Source organism: Branchiostoma belcheri, unplaced genomic scaffold (genome assembly GCF_001625305.1).
Source record: "Branchiostoma belcheri isolate BF01 breed outbred unplaced genomic scaffold, Haploidv18h27 scaffold49, whole genome shotgun sequence".
Lineage (NCBI taxonomy): Eukaryota > Metazoa > Chordata > Leptocardii > Amphioxiformes > Branchiostomatidae > Branchiostoma > Branchiostoma belcheri.
Genome location: NW_017804120.1, coordinates 343,543 through 351,441, shown reverse-complemented (window position 1 = coordinate 351,441; position 7,899 = coordinate 343,543). Strand labels below are relative to the sequence as shown.

At 39.1% G+C, this 7,899-nt stretch overlaps 1 long non-coding RNA gene across 1 annotated transcript; it reads left to right on the top strand.

Annotated features, from left to right (window-relative positions):
* The first annotated feature begins 205 nt into the window (after positions 1–205).
* On the top strand, positions 206–2,615 carry LOC109479554. The gene is made up of 3 exons (XR_002140791.1): positions 206–241; positions 624–700; positions 2,423–2,615. It is a non-coding gene; the product is annotated as an uncharacterized LOC109479554 (long non-coding RNA).
* The last annotated feature ends 5,284 nt before the right edge of the window (positions 2,616–7,899 follow it).

The window sequence follows — 7,899 nt, the reverse complement described above, 5'->3', positions numbered from 1 at the left end:
TCAGGTTTACGAAGAATTCACCACTACTGCATCAGTCAACAGCCACCTAACTTAAGACAAAGACATGGTGTTTAAGAACTCAAGGTAACACTACAATGGACCCCATGTTTTACTAACAACAGTACAAAGGTGAGTTTAAGTTTCCCGACATACCTGGCTTTAGCCATGACGTCAAGACATACCTGAAGGGGTCAACTAAGGTTCACAGGGAGCCGCATGTAAGAAGCCGCCATTTTGAAAGGTGAGTATGCAAGTGTTCAAACTTAAGGAATTTCCCCCTTTTCATTGATAGCTGAAACACCCCAGGATCAAGATACAAGACACAACAAAGAACTAAGTATTTATAATAATTTTCTCTGCCAACACGGAAACTGCTACTATCAAATATGGTTGAACATAGTTTTTGCTTTGTCATTACACAGTACAGCACTTCCTGTAAAGTTTTACATTTTTGGTCGATATTCGGTCATTCTTTCTGCAACAAATTATTGAAAATCCAACATTTTACAGAAGGGTCATTATTTTGTAGAAATTTCAGCACACAAATTCATGCAAAATTCCCTAGATGTAAAACATGTATTTAATTTACTCATGTCAAAAACAGCCTTGGCCTATGCCCCCAGAACTGTTGGTGGACTGCACGTTGTCTACTGTGTATAACTCAACATGGCTGATGATGATGACCAAACTGGGGATCAAGGTAACAGATTTTTCTTCTTCTTTTTATTTCCAAATCAATTTGTAATTTTCTTCAAATTTAGTATCAAATTCTGTGGTGTGTTTGATTGATTGGCATTAATGTCATTTTCATTAATTTGTGTTTGTGTGAGGTGCAGTGGGGGTGAATTTGTGTGTGTGCGTATGAATGTGTTTTTGTGTGTTTGTGTGTGACTGTGTTTGCATCAATTTATTGGGAGAAGAAGCAGATCTAGAGCTATATTGATGGTTAATTAAAAGTACATTGTTACCTTTGCCAAGAAGGATAATATGTTTTCAGTAGCATTTGTGTGTGTGTGTGTGTGTGTGTGTGTGTGTGTGTTTGTGTGTGGTTTAGGCCACACCAAGAAAATTTTATGGATGACGTCCGCGCGCGCATTGATTTTGGCCTGTTCCTAGAAAAAAAAACAAGAAATTCCTCTTCCTGTAACTATGACCAAAGAGTCACAACAGTGCCGCAAATCGTTAGATTGACGTGAAACCCGTAACGCGAAATGAGTAAAGAGCACATGCTTTGTTTCTGCAGGCCTGCAAAAATGTAATGAAAAAAAACATGACAGGATGACAACTGCTGTTCCACCTGATTTATTGCTGTTTTGATGATGAATAAAAGACTCCTTGCTTGTTACACTGTGTCACCTCATTCAATTTGTGTCCTAACATTTGTCATCTCTTAGTATATTTCTAATCTAGGCATCTTGTTTTTTAGGGCCCTTCTTGTTTTTTATTCGCCCTCTCGCATTAGATTTAGGGTGACTTCAAAGGACGTCATCCATAAAATTTACTTGGTGTGGCCTTAGCAAGATAACTCGAGAAGCAGTGGATGGATTGGAATGAAACTTGGTAGGAGGGTAGTTCTTCATGAGACCTAGAAATGATTAGATTTTGGGCCCTCTGGCGGCTTTCCTAGGTACTGCAGCTGAACTTCCGGTTTTGATATCTCATGTTCTGGACATGCTAGGGTCACGAATTTTGGTTGGTAGATAGCTCTTGGGGTAGGGAAAAAGTGACATGAGTTTGGGTCCCCTAGCGCCTTGTTCTGGAACTGCAGGAGCATTTGTTGAAAAAATTTGAAGGACGATAACTCAAGAAACGGTTGACGTATTGTTGTGATTTTTGGTATGTAGGTAGTTGAAGTGATGCTTGATATAAGCAGATGGCAATTATGCAAATCAGGAGCTAATTTGCATAATTAATGAGGAAATCTATAAATCTGCTTTGTTCGATAATAGAACTATGAAACACTTGTGACATCTACTTGAGAACGAGAAAAACATCTGAGGATATAGATTATGTAAATGAGGACCTAATTTGCAAAATTAATGGCAAATTCTTATAATTCCATAGTTGTAACTGCTGCACCCCGAATTTCATACTTGCCACATTTAGAAGTTAAGTGAAGGTGAACATCAATAAACATAATTTATTCAAATCATGACCTCATTTGCATAATTTATGAGGAATTGCTATAATAGCCTTTTTGTTATGATAAGGTTGTCATTGGATAGAGAATATGATCAACTGATACAATCCATGCAAATGAGGCTTTTATTTACAAAATCAATGATTAAAATTGTATAATTCGTCACCCGCAAGGGTTAACATCAATTGACGAAGGTATGAGATCGTGGAACTCTTGTTGGTTTTGTGTGTGCACTAGTTAATACAAAGTCATGTGTCTCACTGCAAATTTTTCTTCTTCCAGATTTCAACCAGTACACCCTCTGTATCACTGAACATGTGACAGATGAGTGGAAGGATCTGGCTTTGAAGCTAGGACTGAGCTGGGAGGACATCAAAAACATTGATGGGAGAAACAAGGACTACAGGTCTTGCTGCCAGGACATGCTACAAGTGTTCAGAAGTAGAACTCCAGGCCGCTATGCTATATGGCAGATCATGGCAGCTCTGAATGAGCTACAGCTTCTGAAGGCACTACACGAGCTACAGAGTAGGTTTCCAGGTAACAGTTTTTTTTGTCCTTTTTTATGAATTCCAAAAGACCGCGGCAGCATTTAAGTCTCCATGTGGCATATATTACATACAATTAGGCCATGTTGATTTGATAATATGGATGACATCGATCCGCGCGCACATGAATTTTCGGCCGTTTCCAAAAAAAAAAAGTTTTCAACCATACTGTAAATTGTACAAAACGGTTGCAAAATGAGCAAAAACATACCGTAAGTTACAAAAAACCATACCAATGTCGTAGAATGCCAAAATCAAACGGAAAAAGACAAAATTGTAAAGAAATGAACTTGAAGACTAGATTATTCGCCAAACCATATTCTGTCCCATTTGTTCAACCCTCATGACCACGTAGATTTCATAATGAAAACAACTTTTTTTTTGCAAAACTTTTTTTTTATTCGCACGCGCGCATCAATTTTGGGGCTCCCGGAGGATGTCATCCATATAATCAAATCAACATGGCCTTATTAGTTAAACACTGATAAGGCCACACCAATTCAATTTCTTGGTTAAACGGATTCGCCCGCTTCATTTTTTTCTGATTTGCAAATAAAAATAAGAATTCAGAATTAACTGCAAAATGCTCATATTTTGCCCTGAACAGTTGAAAACAGTCCTTTTCTTCCTAGTTGTTACAGTTATTCCATCTTTCAATGTAGTGCTAGTGGTATGATTAAAAGTTAAAAATTCATTGTTCAAATTTTGAACCAGCCTGGTGTGTTGACTTCATGGCTCCTATCGTACCATTTTGGGCCATAATAGGATGCCTAGGCCTGTTTTTACCTTTATTTCGCCCGCCCGCTCATTATTTTTCTTCAAAAATCTGTTAACCAAGAAATCAAATTGGTGTGGCCTAATAAATCTTATATTATATGCATGTATGCATATGCATGTAGGCACTGTGAGCATTAATGACTTAAAAAATAGAACAGTTGTTTTCATGATATCTGCATGTGCCTTATTTTCTGTGCTGGCATGTTAAAAAGATATTCATTAGCTACCTAATAACTGAAAACCCAGAGGATTAAAGCATGTGAGGATGTGAATTGTCACTATTTACATTTTTATGTTTCAGAGCTCCAGCAGGCTCCAGAAGACAGCAAACCCCCTCCCCCAGGGATGTACAACTAGTATATAGTAATGAAAATTCAAAATGAAACCTAAGAAAGGCCGACATTTGCTTTGGAGCAAATTCAGCATGGCTTCTGACCACATTTCACGACATGGCAGGAAAAGAAGGAGAAATACAAGGAAAAACAATTCTTAACATTGACATAACAGTTAAAATTTACTTTAATATGAAGTAACAACAGTTGGATAGCTATCCCCTACATTATTGGTTAGGATTTTTGATTGCATAATGCAAACTGTTTTCTTATTACCACAATTGTTACAATTATACTAAAACTCATAACAAAATGAAAAACTACAACTCATTTCTTAAGCTCAGCATCGATGCCTTTATAAGGCCACAGCAAGTAATTTTTATGGATGACATCAGCATGCGCATTAATTATCGCTGATTTAGGAAAAAAAAAGAAATTTGATTGCCTTCTGACGGTGGTCACCATGCCGAAAATGGACAAAGATGTTTGGTGCCATGCTGGAAGTTGGATGGCAGATAAATGTGATGAGAGGAGACAAGAAAAGGCTCTTTATCATTATGTTTTTTTACTTTGATGCAGTGATATGTGATGTTGGCTGTGTATATGTGACGTTCCCATTGAATCAAAACCATTTGACTGTACAATGATTGAGCCGAAATTTTTAAAATGTAGGAACCTTGTTTTTTCAGCCCGCCTTGTTTTTTTTAAGCTCGCTCGCATTAGATTTGGAGTCTGGGAGGATGTCATCCATGAATTTTTTTTGCTGTGGCCTTATGAAACTTTACATCTTATATACTTTCTACAGTACATTGATCTGCCATTAGAGTTCCAGACTGAGATAGTCCATGCTTCTGCATTTTATACTTTACACAGAATGACAACGCTCTTTACCTGTTCTTTGTAGGGCAATCATTAAAAGTTGGAACAACTATTAAAGTTAATCTTTCCAAAATACATCTGTGGCATCATCCTTAATAAAAAGGTTAAGAAATAGTTGAAACAATTGTTACAATATTACAGCTTCTAAATGAAAACTTAAGTTGATATTACTTGTTCAAAATCACATTCATTTTGAAAAAAAAATGATTATAGTAAGAAAAGTAACTGTTACTGTGACTGTTCCTGAACAGTATGGATTGTTGAATTCAACATCTGTAAAATTGTTACAAACTGTTTCACAATAAAAGCTTCTCACTCAAAAATTTCCAGGAACAACTTTTGCAATTATTTTTTTCCCTTAAAAATGTAACACAAAATGTCATGTAGTGTGAAGAATCAAGATTCTTTACGTAGCTTAGTATGTAGAATAATCATTTTGTCTCTTGTCAACTTCAACAGTGTCAATTTTGAGTTGGGAGTGTCTACAACCCAATACTACTTGTCAATGACTACATTTTAATAAACTGTAAATAAAATATACATCTAAAGTTGTGTTATGTTACAATTGTTAAAAGAGGCCATGAGAGACTCATTCACTTCAATTTTGTTTTAAATTATAGGTTTGATATTAAACGTTTTGATTCTTTAAGTAGCTTAAATGTGTATTAAATTTTTAAGTTCACTAAATGCTTTTGATTCAGGATAAACCAAATTAACCATGATGTACCATATTTATTTCATCCAATAAGGCCATGTTTATGTGAAGTCACCCAAGGCGCTTTACATGTGGTTTACCCCGAAGCCAGTTTCAAGTGGCTCCATCTGAACGCTCCAAATCACACTAAAAGCACCTCGATCCCAAACCACTTGTAGAGGTTATCGGTTTTCCCGCATCGCGATTTGCGTCTGAACGCAATGTGATTTCAATGTGACTTCGCCTGGTCATGGATTACGGGGAGATACATGTATTTATTTATATGCAATACCAAATTTTACGTGCCAGCAACTTAAAGAGTACTAATGGTCAAATAATGTGTCTGTTCTAGGATGAGCTTCACCGCCTCTGGCGGGACCACGTCGGCATTCGTTGGGAGGGGGGAACCAGAAAACAGGTCGTTGACCTCTGACAATAATGACACGCTACCTAGCGTGTTTTCATCAAACAACAATGAATGTAGTTTCGGAAAATCGTGATCGGGCACGTTTTAAAAGGAATGTATGGCACGTGGACCAGATGTGAGGAATGTGAGTTACCTGAATCGCGGTTTGGGTGACTTCACATAAACACGTGGAGATAAAGAAAAATGTTTGGTCGATACACAATTTCTTTCAACAAATATAACCTCAAAACGCTGAACAATTGACTAAAAAGACATGAACAATGCATTTAAGACTCTACAAGCGCACCACACAATGAAAATGTAGTTGAAAACGCGGCAACTTTTCTAGATTTTAGAAGAAGAAGAAAGACTTTTCTAAGCCTGTGTAAAATTAGGAACGGTCGCTCCCTAATACAGAAATAGGTGATTTCTTACGGAATATAACTTGACATGTTCGTACTAGTTGCTATGGAATAATGTCAGCGAAACAATGTACTGGTTTACCTGAAACAATGCGCGAAGTCGTCTCCATACCACGCTACTCTTCCAAACTGCCTCGCCATTTTTGTCCTCTCCAACATTCGTCAGGTCAGGAAATCCGCATTTTCTCCTCAAAACATCACCAGAACGGCACAAATCCACAGCGAAACTCCCATACATTCTGATGCACACTTACTAAGACATTCTACGGACGAAAACGCCTGAAAAGTTCCCAGAAATTTGTAAAAAAAAAATCAGCCCTGAGTATCCCCGTCGTACGAAAGCGCCATTTTGAATGGACTATACCAAACGGAACATACACAGGTGTGCAGAAAGACCCTGCATAATTAATGTCAAGTTGATAATCTAATAAGTATGACGACCAATGACGGCCCGTTTCGGTGGCAGACACTTATATGCGTAGAAGAAGGGTGATTAGATTTAATTTATCTAATTACGAAGAATACTAACGTTAATGTGAATCTCAGTAAAAAAATGGATAAAAATGGAGCTACAGGGCACCTTTAAATTCGTATTTCTATCATCACAAATAAGCGTTTTCAAGAATAAGCTGTTATGTGGCCACAGTATGAAACATAACACTCTTGCCCAATTTTCCTATTAACTGTAAATTCATTTTTTCGGGGACTTGATTCCGTGGTAGAATAAACACCTTCCACACACAGGCAAACCTGTCTTTGGTGCTGAACACCTTCCACACACACAGGCAAACCTGCCCTTGGTGCTGAACACCTTCCACACACAGGCAAACCTGTCCTTGGTGCTGAACACCTTCCACACACTAGCAAACCTGTCCTTGGTGCTGAACACCTTCCACACACACAGGCAAACCTGTCCTTGGTGCTTAACACCATCCACACACAGGCAAACCTGTCCTTGGTGCTGAACACCTTCCACACACAGGCAAACCTGTCCTTGGTGCTGAACACCTTCCACAGACTAGCAAACCTGTCCTTGGTGCTGAACACCTTCCACACACTAGCAAACCTGTCCTTGGTGCTGAACACCTTCCACAGACTAGCAAACCTGTCCTTGGTGCTGAACACCTTCCACACGCAGGCAAACCTGTCCTTGGTGCTGAACACCTTCCACACACACGCTAACCTGTCCTTGGTCCATGTATGTATGTATGTAGACCCATAACCGTGAACGGTCGTAGGGGCATCATGGCAGCCAGCAGCATGTCTGGACTTGCGCCATGATGTTTCAGTAGGCGTATAATCTTGGCGGCGCGTATCTCCTCTCCAAGATTTGGCTGATACAGACGGGGTTCGCCAGGCCTCCGTCCGGGTGAATGATGTAAATCACCATGTGGCTTATACAAGACGGAGGTCGCCAGGCCTCTGTCCGGGTGATTTGAAGTGAATCACCAACTCCGTACAGTAGTGTTTGGACCATCGCACACCGGGGCATGCCCCTACTCTTTTTCGAAAGTTGTGGTGGGATCTTTAACGTGCTCGAGGTGTGGCTCTCCTCAAACACGGGACCTCCAGTTTACGTCCTATCTGAGGGACGTCCCTAACCGAAGCTAGGTACTCATTTTACACCTGAGTGAAGTGACGAAAGTCGTGTAAAGTGCCTTTCCCAAGGGCACAAGATCGGTGCACAAGGTGGGGTTCGAA